This window comes from Microcaecilia unicolor, chromosome 2 (assembly GCF_901765095.1).
Source record: "Microcaecilia unicolor chromosome 2, aMicUni1.1, whole genome shotgun sequence".
Lineage (NCBI taxonomy): Eukaryota > Metazoa > Chordata > Amphibia > Gymnophiona > Siphonopidae > Microcaecilia > Microcaecilia unicolor.
In genome coordinates this window covers 346,910,596-346,924,641 of record NC_044032.1, presented here as the reverse complement: position 1 = coordinate 346,924,641, position 14,046 = coordinate 346,910,596, and the positions used below count along the sequence as shown (strand labels likewise).

The 14,046-nt window shown below is 45.6% G+C and overlaps 1 pseudogene; it reads left to right on the top strand.

The window, feature by feature from the left end:
- The window catches only part of LOC115463701, a 750,344-nt pseudogene that overhangs the window by 368,507 nt on the left and 367,791 nt on the right, over positions 1–14,046 (top strand).

Below are 14,046 nucleotides of genomic sequence, written 5' to 3'. Positions count from 1 at the left end.
CTCTTTAATTTGAATGCTGTTCAAGCTCTGAAGCTCACCCTGAGTGAGGAGTTAGCCCCAAACCACACCATATATAGCAATTTGGTTGCATTCTCTTAAATAACTTGAAGAGCCTGCCTGCCTCAGTGAATACTGCTGTGTTGCTTTCGGTTTGCCATGAAAAGGGTGATCACAACTTCAGGTAAAAGATTTTGCAAGTGAGTGGAAGGCAGGGACTGCAGGGCAGCAGCGCCCCTCGAAGGCAGGCGCCCCCCTGCCTTGCTTACCCCGCTTACTGCATTGGCACGGCCCTGTCTGGGATGGCTGAGTTTTCCACACAGATCCAATCCTGAGCATTAAAGTGTCAAAAGGAGTTTCTTTGGGATCCTCAGCAAACAATTGGAGATGTTTAGTAATCTCACTGGATAAGATTTCCAATAAAAATTGTTTATGCTGTTCCTGAACATAATCTTCTGTTTTGGGGCAACCCTCCTGATCTCGAAAGGCTGCTTCCAGCACCCACAATCTGTATGCAAATTGTTCTAGTGTGTCATTTGGCAGGGGTGCAAGTGTTCTAAATGCTTGCATTTGAGTACAGTTAAATAATTGCTCAAGACCCTTTTTCACCAATTGGAATGGGTGGGTGAGAGATCCTACTTTAAAATAGTGGGGTCCTAAAGCCATATGCATTAGTCTGTCAAAGTCAGACGTTTTCCTCTTATACTTTCCTAGGCCCCAGTGAATCAGAATATCATTGGCATGTTTGCACCATTCATTCATATTAAAAGGCATAGGGCCGACCTTCTGTATTATCCTTTCAATGTCACTATCCTTTACTAAGTCATACAGTACCAGGTTTACTGGTGTTCTGGGTCTGTACTGGACTCAGTTTCTATGTCTACAGATTCCTCCCTGTCCCTCAGGTTAGTGCTTGAGCCTGGGGTTTCCTCATCTGTGCATGTCTACATAGGTACATAAGTACATAGGTAATGCCACACTGGGAAAAGACCAAGGGTCCATCGAGCCCAGCATCCTGTCCACGACAGCAGCCAATCCAGGCCAACGACACCTGGCAAGCTTCCCAAACGTACAAACATTCTATACATGTTATTCCTGGAATTGTGGATTTTTCCCAAGTCCATTTAGTAGTGGTTTATGGACTTGTTCTTTAGGAAACCGTCTAACCCCTTTTTAAACTCTGCCAAGCTAACCGCCTTCACCACGTTCTCCGGCAACGAATTCCAGAGTTTAATTACGCGTTGGGTGAAGAAATATTTTCTCCGATTTGTTTTAAATTTACTACACTGTAGTTTCATCGCATGCCCCCTAGTCCTAGTATTTTTGGAAAGCGTGAACAGACGCTTCACATCCACCTGTTCCACTCCACTCATTATTTTATATGCCTCTATCATGTCTCCCCTCAGCTGTCTCTTCTCCAAACTGAAAAGCCCTAACCTCCTTAGTCTTTCTTCATAGGGAAGTCGTCCCATCCCCGCTATCATTTTAGTCGCCCTTCGCTGCACCTTTTCCAATTCTACTATATCTTTCTTGAGATGCAGCGACCAGAATTGAACACAATACTGAAGGTGCGGTCACACCAGGGAGCGATACAACAGCATTGTAACATCCTCACACCTTTTTCCATACCTTTTCTAATAATATCCAACATTCTATTCGCTTTCCTAGCCGCAGCAGCACACTGAGCAGAAGGTTTCAGTGTATTATCGACGACGACACCCAGATCCCTTTCTTGGTCCATAACTCCTAACGTGGAGCCTTGCATAACGTAGCTATAATTCGGGTTCTTTTTTCCCACATGCATCACCTTGTACTTGCTCACATTAAACGTCATCTGCCATTTAGCCGCCCAGTCTCCCAGTCTCGTAAGGTCCTTCTGTAATTTTTCACAATCCTGTCGAGAGTTAACGACTTTGAATAACTTTGTGTTATCAGCAAATTTAATTACCTTGCTAGTTACTACCATCTCTAAATTATTTATAAATATATTAAAAAGCAGCGGTCCTAGCACAGACCCCTGAGGAACCCCACTAGCTACCCTTCTCCATTGTGAATACTGCTGTAATGTATTAAATGTGGGACTGTAACACTTTGTATCCCTTCTACTACAAAGTTGGAAGATCTATCAGTCTTTTCTGAGCAGCCCAAACATAGCATTAAATTAATTCAACTTTCCATCCACCCTAAGAAGCCTAGAAGTACATATCCAAAACATGCAAACAAATGTTCTTACTTACCCAGCTGAAGATCCTCTTGTTAAACCGGGTTGTCTAGGTATGGTCCCGGGTCCAGTTCACAGAGGCAGTGGGTTCGTAGAGGCAGTGGGCTCCCAAGAATACACAATCCACACGGGTTTGGATATATATAGAAAGTATACTGTATTTGCATATATAGGCTCACAGCACTTAGTACAGGTAAATATTACAATGCTGTATCTGTGTGTGGGTTTGGATGGGAATCAATGAGAGAAAGGTAAGGATGTGTGTGTGCAGATAAAGAGAACAAGAGAGCTTTGGGGTAGGGCTGAAGAAGAAGGGGGGGAGCACAGAAAGAAAAAGAGAAAGTTAAGAAAGCAGAGCCATGTGCTCTGAGAGAGAAAGCCCAGCTGGCAGAGCCATGTGCTCTGGTGGCTGAAGATGTGTATGTGTGTGTGTGTGTGTGTGTGTGTGCAGAGAAAGAGAACAGAGAAGCACAGAGCAAAGCCATTTGCTCTGCTTTATATATATCTAACAGGAACAGAGAGGGATCAAATGACTTCTTTCCTTCCCAGCCTTTGTTCTCAGTTATTTCCTTTGCAGCCTCCAGTTTAATTTCCTGATCTAAGGAAGGTAAGCATTTTCACAGGTTTTACTCTTTGAAGTCCCTAGTTTTGGAGCCTCTCTGCCTGGCTTTCATTATTCTCAGAGAGCCCTGCTCCCAGATGCCCAGAGAGGACAAAGGTATGTTAATTAGGGATAATCAAGAAAACACAGGGCTAGCAGGCAGCTGGGCAACATTTGCCATCATCAGGGCTTCCTGAGGGAGGGGGGAGTTATCAGGAGTTGGTTTCATATTAATCTAAGTATGTCCCGCAATCCTGACATCTAGCAATCCTGACAGGGTGTGCCACACTGAAGTCTTGTATTTGTATGGTTATGAGGTCAATGTGAGAGGGAGTTGCTGTTGTTGGCCACAGATTTGTTTTTTTCAGGCCGTTCGATATTGGCAATATAACCCTCTGACCTGAATATGCTGATCTCCCAAAATATCTTCAGATGACAGAGACAGTAGGTTACATAGTAGATGAGGTTTGTCATACTTGAAAAGAGATCAGTGCTGCTGCCCTGCATCATGTGATTACTGTAACAGTACTCTTGCAAAGCTCTGAGCCCATAGCTACAAATCTCCCTGGATCTGCCAAGGTACCCATTTTGGGCCAGTCCAGGATTTCTCCTAACCACATCCTGGTGCATGAACAACAGCCGTTTCTTGCTAAGGGAATGATCTGGACAAGATCATGATTGGCCCCGGCTGGTCACCTGGGGAGAGGGGACTAGGAAAGCGGGAACAGAGAGAAGGGAGTTGTTCGGAATCCATGGAAGAAGTTGGAGCTGGCAAGAAGACAGGAGAGACCTGCTAAGGTCCACAACCTTGTGAATTGCCTATCTGGAGAGTGTACCATTTGGTTCAGCTGTACCCACACGGAGTGACTGACCCTGCTTGCTGCAAAGACCCTGTCCTATTTCTGAGGCTGAGACTCGCTGTGAGAAACAGCTAGGAGAAGGAATTATCTCATTGCATCCTGCCTGCCGGAGAGACAGCGTGGTGAGGCACAGAGATTTATTTCCTATTAGTCTGGGAGTAGCGTTTAGTGTTGTCTTAGCCAAAGACTGGTTACGTCATACTTGTGGTCAGGAGATTGCTGCTAATAACTGTACTTACCTCACATAGTTCAGTAGTATTACCAATCAGTTGTGTGATTTACCTAGTAACCAGAAAAGAATTAGTGTGTAGTTGTGACAATATATTTTGTAATTGTTATCAGAGTAACAAAAAAGCTTTGGGAGCAACTCCGCTCAGCTGATAACAATTACAACTTGAAAAAAATAGCGGATAAACACAATAAATTGTGAGATATAAATATTAAACAAGAGGGGAGAGGACCTCAGACTTGTGACCATATTGATATGATCTTATTGATCAGAAGTTGTCACGAGTCTGAGGTCCTCTCCCCTCTTGTTTAATATTTATATCTCACAATTTATTGTGTTTATCCGCTATTTTTTTCAAGTTGTAATTGTTATCAGCAAATATTTTTGTATTTGGCTAAGCTAGCTGCAGAGTTCTATTTTGTATATCTTCTTTTATATATCTATAATAAAATCTAATATATATTTCAGCCTGCTTTTTCAGTTTCGTTTCTATCGGAAGTATTGGCTTGGTGCCAATCCAAGGTTCCCTCCTACCCTAGACAGAAAAACAGAGTATTTTGCTTGCAAATAATTCTGTATTGGGAACCTTGGGTGCAGATGAGACTGTTGGGAGATTTCTCCGATAAGTATCACCTGTGACTACCTACAGATATGGGGGCTCATCATCCGGGATGTCAAAGAGTTGAGAACATATTCCGTTTTTTTTTCTTCTGTTAGAGAGCTGTGTATATTTGTCTGTCTGTGATTTAACATGCTGTATTCACTGATTCCTTGCTCTCTGTGTGTCAGAGCACTGCGCGGGGTGGGGGGGGGCGGGAACTTGGCTGTTTCAGGTTTCTGTGTGCTGGAGCGTGACTGCTTATGGCTGAGCAATAAATCTGCTGTTTTGGGCTTAGGGCTTACAGATAAGCAGCAGCAAGATTGTTGTTTATTACAGGCAGTGTTCACGTTAGCTGTTTTACAGTAGGCAGCCACGATGATGGCACTTAAAGTCATGCTGACGAATGTGGAGTTAGAAGCTTTAGAAATTCTAGTTTTGGTTACGAAAAGTAAGACTAAGTCTGATCTTACAGTGAGTTCTTTGTTTCACTTGTTTCATAAGGAGAGTCCAGAGAGCAGAGTGGCTTACTCGGCGGCAATTAACCGGGTGATAAAGGACAAAGCCCGCCTAACGATCGTAGACCTGGCGGAGCTAGCCTGTATCCTACTGGCAATCAAAGAGTATGATTCTCACATATATTCCTCCCTATGTGCGAATCTCCAGCAACTGCAGAGCACTGCCAAGGCTCTAGAAAGGGAGAAGGCAGAATTAATTGCTCAAGCATCTGCTACAGGGGAGGAGGGGGCGAAAAACACCCAGGATCAGGCATGCGCCGAATGTACCTTGCTTAAAGATAAATGCTCTGCTATTGAGAAGGAAAAATTGCAGTGGGAGAAAAACGCTCTCTCCTTGCGGAGTTACCTGAGGCAGAAAAATTCATCTCTGTGCTCTCAAGCTCAGCAGTTAGCTGAAATGGAGGACGAGTTGGGCTTGACGCAACAGGAGATAGAACGGCTTTGGTTTCTCTATAAGGAAGAAAGAGAAAACTCCGAGGGTTCTATGGCCACTCTGCGGCTAGAGTTAAAACAGGAAAAAATAGCCTTTGTTCCGCTCAGCAGGAGAGGCACAAAGCTAATCTAGAAGTGACTGATTTATGGGAGAAAAATAGAGAGCTTACGCAGTGGCTATACCAAAACCTGCAGGATAAAGACGCCTGTGTAAATGCCTTAGACCAGTACCAAGGAGAGTTAGACACCATGAGAAAGGAGATGTGTAGCATGGATTATGACGCTACTGTAACACCTATGGGGTTGCTAGACAGTAATGATTCCCGGTCACCCAGCCCTACGCTGGAACCGGCCAGACTGCCTGATCGGTACCCGAGATATGATCAGCAGCTGGAGCCTCATAGCTTTAAGTTAGGTCCTAGAGATCAAACTACGTCAGCTCCTCCCAGGTACAGTTCTATAGTTCCTGAGGCCCCCAATGGCATGCAGGAGCAAGGCTCCACCCAGTCAGGTTAAGGAACACTGTAACAACCGATGAGGTCCACAGTACAGAGGTACCTATGCCCCGCCCAAGATGGTCGCAGCTTACTGCACCATCTGATGAGGACACTGGTACCATTACACACATGCTCCGCCCAGGAAGGTCACAGTTTTCTGTCCCGCCTAATGAGGTCACTAGTGCCATTGGGCCTGGGTCCCACCCAGGAAGGTCACAGCTTACTGCACCGCCTGATAAGGGCACTGGTAGCATTGCGCATAGGCCACGCCCAGGAAGGTCACAGCTCTCTGCCCCGTCTGATGATGTCACCAGTAACAGTGGGCCTGTGCCCTGCCCAAGAAGGTCACAGCCCTGTGCACGACCTGATGACATCAACAGCACACCCACACCACCATTTTTGTCTCCTACTGGTGAGCAGCGGTATTCCACTCAGACACTCAAAAATAACACTTTATCTAAGGAACAACACTCCCAAACAATGAAGACTATCCACACAATGATAAAACCTTTTAAGGAGTCTTCCAAGGTATCAATACAAGCTCATTTGCGGTCAGCCCATTAACTCTTTAAGGCTTTACAGGTCCATGCAGAGTCAGATAAAATGGCTTTACTTAAGTGGATATTTGACGAAGAATGCCAGGCGTACTTGGAGGCTATGGTGGAAGACAGCCCATACCTGTTTACCGTGGAACAAGCTTTAAAGAAGCGCTATGGTCTGTTTGCAGATGACACGGAAGCAAAACGTGCAGCCTATACTATGTGCTGCGGTCCTGAGAGTCTGCGTGAATGGGCCTTTCGCTTGAAGCAAGCCTTTTACCAGGGGCTGGCCGCGCCAGATGCCATAGATCTCAAATTTGGTGAATTCAGAAATCTTTTTGTGAAAGGTCTGCCTCACCAAGTGAGAATTCAATTGGGAGGACAACAGAAAGAACCTTATTCCCGACTTCTGAGGCAGGCAGACGAGAGTTTTGATATGTGTCTCACCCAGCCCATGGTGGCGACACCCAAACCAGCATCGAAGAATCGCAGCATTCCACCCAGTGTTTGTGCTGTTACCTCCACACTTTCTCTGGAAAACAAGTTGGCAAGCCCTCCTACACAGTCCCGTGGTGGCAGTAACCAACCACTCCAGCCAAGGGACACAGCGCCCCCTACTGCTCAGGAGGATCAACAACATTCTAGAAGGAGACGTTTTAATCAGAGGAAATGGGTTGCGGAGAAGATCCAGACCTTGCAGGCACAGCTTGAGCAAATGATAGTGAAACATCGGAGTCCTGACCCTGAGGAGAAGATCAGGGCCCTAGAAGCACAAATAAAAACAATGATGGCTAAACAGCAGGGTTCAGATTCTGGAGCATCGCACCACCCCTCATCCTCACACAAGAGAAGAAACACATACTCAGTGAATAAGGACCAAGTCCCCGATCGCATGATCAAGACCGGGCCTAGTGTCAAGTCCATTGAAATCTCGGAACACCCAAGGTCTTCAGAAGAAGACCTGGCATGACTAGACTCAGCTCCTTCTTCACCAACCATCTTGCCCACAGTTCGTGTGGATGCCTTGTCGTCCGTCAGTGAGGAGTTCTCTGTGACCAAGGCTGATGCCCCGCCCTCGAACCCGGAAGGGCCTCTGTTATGTGACGCGATTAAGGAAACCAGGTACTTTATGGGTAAACTTACTCCTAAAGGTTCCAGATATACCATGGATATGTTGATTCCACAGACATTTTCCTGCTAGGGTCTACTGGATACAGCCTCAGAGGTGACCCTAATTACCCAAGGCCTGTTTCAGAAACTAGAGGCATCTCTAAAGGGGGGTTGGGAGGCGCTGCTTGTCACCCCATGCAAATTCTCGCTGGAGGCTTATGGCAAGCAGAGCATCGGTACTGTGGGTCAGGTGTGGCTTTCCATACAGCTCGGTGAGATGTATATCAAACACCCTGCCATAATTACTACCTGTGCTGGTGAAGAATTCTTAATTGGAAATGATCTTCTGAAGAGATTGTGGGCTGATTTGGATTATCGCCACAAAGTCATCTGGGCCCAAGTCACAGATCCCCTTCCATATGGGAAAGTAAGGCATATGAGCAGAATCAGTGGTTCCCGCTCTGTGGGACTTAAGGACTCCCCAAGTCGAATTAATTTCCAGAATTCAGGAGACCCTTACACCTGGGTGCTCCAGTTGTGTGGTGCACCAGGGAGGAGGAAACAGCGTGGTGAAGTGATCCGTGTCCAGACAGATCAGATAGCTGACATTGTTCTACAGGATGACGATTTGGAGATTGTTTTGTATAACTCACCTACGGAGAATCACTCTCCAGATGAGGTCGCTGTTATATTCCAGGAGGCCTCTACTTCCACTTCCAGTCCTGACCCACCACATCCTCGCAAGTTGACTGCCATCCAACTGAAGGATGAGGCTTACACCATTCCGGTCCAGAACACTTCAGTCCACGTTGCTGCTGCCTAGTGATGTTTCCTTCATAAGTGACACTCTGTTTTACCGTCTTCGCAAGTCTGTGCCACTTCCTTTCAGTAAGAGTTCCTCCACTTCTGTACAGGTACCTGGACAAGGTGCTAAACCACTGGTGGGAGTGTGCAGTCTCCCTTTGACTGTGGGATAGAAGTCTTTCACCCACCACTTTTCTATTGTCAAAGGCCTACAACAGCCCTTATGTCTGGGCTCCGATTGCCTTGTGCGACTGGGAGTTTATGTGGACTTGGTGAATCTTGTCCTGTGGAGCAGACTGGATGGCAGCCCAGTGGAATCTGAATCTACGCCTGTTAGCTTGAAGTCTGGACAGATCATTCCCCAGGTCTGTGAGGTGGTCTGTGATAAAGAGGTGACCATTCCGGCAAGAGTGAGAGACTTTACCATCCAGCTCCGTCTGGCACAGGGACGTCTGTTGGACAAGGTAGTGTTCTTCAACCCTCATTCTCATTTTCGTGACCTAGGGTTGTCCACCGGTGTTCTGCCTTGTTTGGAGGTAACTGATGCTCCTTTTCACTTGTTGGTCACCAACCTGCAGTCAGACGAAGTTGTTGTGTCCAAAGGAGACCCTTTTGGATTTCTGGTGGGAGAGTCTTTTCCTGACTTCGAGGTAAGTTTGCCTATTATTGGCAGGCTGCCTTCCTCTTGGAACACCTGCCAGTGGGGGGAGACAACTGAATGTCTGTTTACCTCTCCCAAAGGCCTCATATCTTTGGAGTTTGTCTGGCCATATGATGCAACGGGTTCACAAGTGCAGTTGGAAGATGACTGTTTGATTTTGTCCAGAAGGATCTCTCTACCCCACAGGTCTCGAGTGGTGAATTCTCTGCAGGAGGAAATAGAAGAGCAGGAGGAAATTCCATCTAACCAGCCTTTCTCAGAGTTTGATGCTATGGTGAAAGATCAAGTGGAACAGGCTGATGCTTGTAGTACTGATACAGAGAAGGTGCATTTGACTAAGTTGCTGTATAAATACAAGGACCTTTTTGCTGTAGACTCATATGATTGTGGGCTCACAGACCTGCATGTCACCAGAGTGCCTACGTAACTGAATAGTAAGCCTGTCTTTGTGCACCAGTATAAGATTCCGCTGGCTTCCTACAAATCCGTGCAAGTGATTCTCAACACTTTGGAGGCCAGGGGCATCATTAGGCAATGCAACAGCACATACAACTCCCCTCTGTGGCCCATTTTGAAGAAGAACAACAGTTGGAGAATTGCACTGGATTACCGTCAGCTGAATAAGCGAGTACCATGGTCCAGGTGGCCTGTGGCTCCGCTGGACCAGAATCTTGCTATCATCAAAGGGGCTAAGTATTTCACAAGCTTAGACTTGGCATCAGGATTTTGGACCGTACCTGTACATCCACATGATCAGTATAAATTGGCCTTCACATTTGGGAAGAAACAGTATACGTGGAACAGAACTCCCTTTGGTTTTCTCAATTCACCTGCTGAATTCAACATCTTCCTACACAAAGCACTTCCAGATGCTGACCCTCAAGGAACTGTGGTATATGTGGATGACATTCTGATCAAAAGCCCTACTTTTCAAGATCACCTGGCTGAGCATGTTTTCAGACAGTTGACAGATGCTGGAGCTAAGTTGACTTTGACCAAAGGACAATGGTGCAGGAAATCGCTGAATTACCTAGGGTATGAAATTTCTGCGGAGGGTCTGCGACCACAGAAGAGGCGCGTGCAGGCCTTACAACAGCTGAAACAGCCTACCAAGCTCACAGAACTTCGTTCCTTTTTGGGAATATGCAATTACTCCAGACAGTTTATCGATGAGTATGCGGAGATCACCCGACCCTTGGTCAAGTTATTGAAGAAAGATGTGCCCTTGGCTTGGGGTCCGGAGCAGGAATCTGCTATGCAGGAGCTGAAGGATCAGCTTAGCCGCTTTCCATGCCTCGCATACCCTGAGGGGGGTCGTGAGTTCTACGTTGACCTGGGATACTCCAATCACTCCATGAGTGTGGTTTTGTATTAGAAATATGATTCTGATAAGCGGGTTGTGGCCTATGCCAGCAAAGGCCTATCTGATGTGGAGAAGAAATATTCAGATTGTGAGAAATCCTTGTTGACCACTGTGTGGGCTCTGCAACATTTCCGAAGTTACATCCAAGGTGAGAAGCTAATCGTGGAAACTTGTCATCAAATCGTTAGTTTCCTGGGTAGTGACCAAATCAAATCTGGTCGGGTGTCCAACAGTAGGATAGTCTCCTGGACATTGGCTCTTCAAGGATGGCCTCTAGAGGTAAGGTATGCTCAGAAATGTCGTAATGTAGTAGCCCAAGGTATGGCTGACCTGCATGACAGGTAGTTCTGAAACAGATGTTCCCCACAGGAGAAAGAACCTCATCTGCACCATCTGTATGATGAAAAGATCTGTGATACAATGCCTAAGGTCTATGTGGATGGTTGTGCCTACCGCCGGGACACAGACCATGAGTTGGTTGCAGGTGTGGGAGTGGTATGGAATCCAGTCATTCCTGAACAGACTTTGAAGCACAGCTTGGGTTCACAGACAAACCAGTATGCTCAGATAGTTGCAGCCTTGGTGGCAGTACAGTCTGCTGTTCAGAGAGGAATTAGGGAATTAGTCATATGCATTGATTCAGATTATGTGAGACAGAACTTTGTCTCTCATCTACCCAATTGGAAACAGAACAAACTCTAAAGGAAAACCGGTACATCAAGGAAATTTGATTCTGGCTTTGGATCAACTGGTACGGGACCATGACATGACCATCTATTGGAAGAAGGTCAAGGGTCATGCAAAAGTTGATAGTCCTGACAAGATAGGGAACGATCTGGCAGATCTACTAGCGAAGGAAGGTGCAATCACAGGAGAATTATGGCGGTTCTCAGAACCTGATACGTTGGCAGTTCAGGCTGTCACCCAATGGCAAATGAAACAGCTCTGTGAGACCCCAGTATTTCAGTCACGGCTCAGAAAGTAGACCCAGTAGTTGGAAGATTTTATGAGTACATCCAGAATCCGCAAGGACATCCATTGACAGATGAAGAGTGTCAAACTGAAGAGCTGAGGATACTCTATACATCCCGAGAGAAGTTTAAGATCCACCATGACCTGCTTATTTGGACGAGTAAGCATGGCATTGAGCAATGGGTTGTGCCCCAAGCATATCGTGGCATCATGTTGCAACATGCTCATGATGAACCATGTGCAGGATATCGAGGTGAGGCATCACCTATGACACCTTGAAGCAAGTGGCTTATTGGCCCCACATGCATCAGGATGTGCAGCTGTATACTCGAGGTTGTCTGACCTGTTGTCATTTCCAGCCATCTTCTCCATCCCATCGAGCACCACTCAGGAAGAAGGGTATTGCTATGCCCTGGTCAGATATCCAAATTGATTGGGTCGGACCTGTGGTTCGATCCACCCGAGGCAACAAGTACATGCTTACTGTCACCTGCCTGTTCACCAAGTGGGTGGAGTGCCTACCAGCACCCAATTGCACTGCCGAGACTATGGCTACCTTGCTACTGAATCATGTGTTCAGTCGGTGGGGTTTCCCAATGCGAGTGGACTCAGACCAAGGATCGCAGTTTACTGCAGAAGTTATCCAACATATATGGAAGATGCTAGGAGTGAAGAGTAAATTGCACATCGCCTACCGACCTCAGTCCTCAGGACAAGGGGAAAGAGCTAATCATATCATCATCACCATTCTGAAGAAGTACGTGTCATCCTCAGGTAAGGATTGGGACATGATGTTACCATTGGTTCTCATGGCCATATGTGCCACACCCCATCGGTCTACAAGAGTGTCACCTTTTGAGATGATGACAGGTAGGGAAATGATGTTACCAATTCATTTGCTTTACAGGACTAATGACGTGAACTTGTCCAGTGCTACTTCCTCTCATGAGTATGTCACACATTTGCGTCAACATCTGCAAAGTGCCTTTGCCTTTGCCCACAAGAACTTGGAAAGTAGTGCTAGAGGTAGAAAAGCCTATTATGATCAAGGGACTACCTCCAAAGAATACCAAATTGGCGACAAGGTATTCTATTTCAATTTTGCCAGAAACAAGGTAAAAGAGAAGAAATTTCTGCCCAGTTGGCATGGTCCTTTCCCTATAGTGGAAAAAGCTTCACCTGTGGCTTACCAAATTCGCCTCAGAAGAAATTCTCAAGGTGAAAATAACCTTAAATGAGTCCACATCAATCAATTGAGACCATGTCATCCCAGTCATTCTGTTCCAGATGTGTGTATTGATGACCTGAACTGTACTAACCAGACAACAACATAGTCTGTTTACCTTGTTTTTTAGATGCAGAAAAGAACCTGGATTACCGTGTTCCTGACCACCCTACTGATGGGATCCTTGTCCAAGATGATTGAACCGGATCCTATGTCAGGAGTCATCCTACAAGATACCCTGGCTTCCTGATCGCCCAATCACAGATTGTTACTCAGAAAGTGGTTGTTTCCCTTGACCCCATGCACGTTATTTTGAGACATTTTAATTTGACTATGTTGGGAAAGTCTCCTTCCACTCAAACCTGGTTTTTCAATTACATGCAGTATGCCAGAGGTCAAGTTAAGAACATTTTGGCCCAGTTAGAGAAAGTAATGGTTCAACCTGTACAACCCCAGAACGCTAGGTCTAAACGTTTTGTAGGCATTGTGGGTGGTCTGATCTTCTCCGCTATTGGTTCACTTTTTGGGGCATCCATGTCTGTTGCTAATGCCATTTCTGTACGTCAGTTGCAAGATACCATAAAAGCCCTTGAAGCAGATTTGAAGAATGTGGAAACAAAATTACAATCCCAACAGAACCAGTTTATTGCCCAGGGTAAAACTATTGCAGATACCGTTACCCTTGTTAATTTGCATACCCGCCAAATTGAGATAAACACGGTAGATTTGTCTATAATTAAAGGTGTTTTGAATGAGGAACGCCTCTTTATACACCCTGTTAAAGACCTTATGCAAGATTTGTTTAGGGAATTGGATACCAGTGTTAGTAATCTTATGCTGGGTCACATACCTACTTATTTGGTCCCATCTGAAGTTATTAGGGATGCTTTTGCTAAAATTACCCGTCTACCCATTGAACCCTTTCAAATTCAGACTGCTTTTCATTTAGGGACGGCCCTTCCATTACTTCTAAATATGGAACGCATGGAAATTGCTTTTCTCCTACATTTACCTTTTATTGTACCCGAGAATGTGTATCAGCTCAAACAAGTTTTGAATGTGGGAACTTGGCATGATAATTTGTACCTTTGTGTTGAGACTCCAGAGTATGTTTCTTACAACAGGATGATCCTCAACATTATCTAGTCCCTAATTTGGATCTTTGTCAAAAAACTAAGGATATTCATTGGCTATGCCCAGGCAAACCCTTCTTGAAAGATACCACAGAAGACTTTTGCGGGTTGTCCACCGAGAATGTTCAAGAGAAATGCAAGGTGACTGTGTCTAAGTATGAGGATTTTTCTGATACCACTGTAGCTGTGGTTGAGACTGTGTGGATGATTAGCACACCCAATACTGACTTTACTGTTACATTCCTCAAACATGATGTTATAAATCGTTTTTCTCTCCCTTGCAATG